This window comes from Colobus angolensis, unplaced genomic scaffold (assembly GCF_000951035.1).
Source record: "Colobus angolensis palliatus isolate OR3802 unplaced genomic scaffold, Cang.pa_1.0 Scaffold7, whole genome shotgun sequence".
Classification (NCBI taxonomy): Eukaryota; Metazoa; Chordata; class Mammalia; order Primates; family Cercopithecidae; genus Colobus; species Colobus angolensis.
In genome coordinates this window covers 17,117,410-17,119,174 of record NW_012120709.1, presented here as the reverse complement: position 1 = coordinate 17,119,174, position 1,765 = coordinate 17,117,410, and the positions used below count along the sequence as shown (strand labels likewise).

Here is a 1,765-nt window from a genome sequence, read left to right as displayed (position 1 = left end):
GATCACAAAAGGAAACATGGAGCACTCTGAGTGAAACAACCAACTCCACCAGTCTGGCCCTTCTAAGACCTATCTCATAACCCTTGTGTGCCTCCTTAATTCCTTTAGCAAATGAACATTTATTGCATCAGACTCTGCTTCAAGCGCTTGGTATACAACAAAGAACAACAACAACAACAAACTCACAAAAGAGTCCTGCCCTCTGGAAGCTTGCATTTCTCTGAGATATAGATAATAAACACTAAACATACTAAGTAAATTACATGATACATTAGAAGGAGATAAGTGCTATCAAAATAAAACAGAGTAAGGAAAATTGGGACCGTGCATTTATGATAGGAACCAAAAGAGACTAACAAGTTGTAAGTGGATGATTTCAGCAAGGAATGAAAGGAACTGCAAAGCCCTCTGCAGTGTAGAATTCATGACAAACTCTATGCTGGGGGCAAAGTCCTGTCGCTGCACGTGGGTCTCGGCTGCAAAAAGAGAGTCACCAGGAAAAACTGTGTATGTATATGTATTCATACACAAACACAATAATAGATGATTTATAAATCATAGATGTGACTTTCACGTGTGTGTGATTTATAACGCCTATGTAAGCCTACTTTAAACAATATGATGTGGATAAGGCTTAAAACGGGCTGGAACATTTTCCCCCTATTATTTCCACAATAAACAATTCCTGGGCATGGTGGTGATGATGTGTGCGCGCGCGAGTGTGTGTTGGGCAGCATGCCTTCCTTGGAACAGAGCCGGCCAGAGCCCTATTTTTCTACAACCTGTCCTATTAACAGCCTAACCAGGCAGGAATCTCGATTTTTTTCTTCTTACCACAAAAGCAAACCAAACCCCTTCCACAGCCTAATATCATAGCGCGGTGTCCTTCCTCACTAATCCGCCACTGCTTTTCTAGTCCTGACTCCAAGGGAAGAATGCCATCTACCGAATCATCCGTACCAATCAACCAGCCCTGCAAAGTGCAGCAACACTCAGCTCAACGCGGGTCAGCTCCAAATCCCCTCCCTCTGATTATTCTTTGGCCTTTAAAATATTTTTGCCACTATTTGGGCTGACAGGAAGTTATGCTCTCGGCGCAGATATCTGATAAACACTTCCACATATTGTAGCCTTCTCAATAGCTTAGCCAAATTTCGGCGTCCTCGCTCCGTCTGCATTTTCCTTCGTTGCGCTTTCACGTTTGGAATGCCCCCGTCTCTGCAGCCTGCAGACAGCGGAAACCCCGGGTGCAAACGTGCAGGGGCCGCTGACATGACCGGCTGCTGAAGCCCACTCAGGGTTAGACAGGCTAGCGTTGGGGATTGCACAAGAGGTCAGGCGATGTTGTGGGCTTCCAAATTTGTACAGCCGCGACACTCTGCGACGTGCCACCCTATCCCGAGGCCTCGGGACTGTGGGTGGGGTGGGGGATACCCTCCGCAGTCCCCAGAAAGGGAGGCAGGCACATCACTGCAACTCCTCTGCTTAGGCTGAGGTCGCCACCGCTACGCGGATGCATGCGCTGCAGCGGCGCCTTCCGCCGCGGGCACGGCGCGGGAAGGGATGGGGTCGGGTGGGAGTGGGCAGGTGGCGGTAGAGGCGCGTGTCCGTGCACCGGAGGCCCCGGTGCCTGACACAAGCCGGTGAGCTCCTGCGGGCTGCACCCACGCGGAGTCACAGACCCAGAAGGTCAGCCGGCGGTCGGTGTGCGAACATATGTAGAGAAACGCCCGCCAGGCGCGCCGCAGGCTGGGACTAGGCGACG

General features: G+C 50.6%; 1 protein-coding gene across 3 annotated transcripts in view; it reads left to right on the top strand.

Moving 5' to 3' along the window:
* The first annotated feature begins 1,126 nt into the window (after positions 1–1,126).
* The window catches only part of ARHGAP20 (Rho GTPase activating protein 20), a 133,998-nt gene continuing 133,359 nt past the window's right edge, over positions 1,127–1,765 (top strand). For 2 of the 3 annotated variants that reach the window (XM_011926695.1, XM_011926692.1), the window contains exon 1: positions 1,127–1,333. The gene's annotated coding sequence lies outside the window, so the exon portion shown is untranslated. Of the gene's footprint in view, positions 1,334–1,596; positions 1,690–1,765 lie in introns of those variants that run through there. The other variant, XM_011926694.1, reaches the window with a different exon arrangement.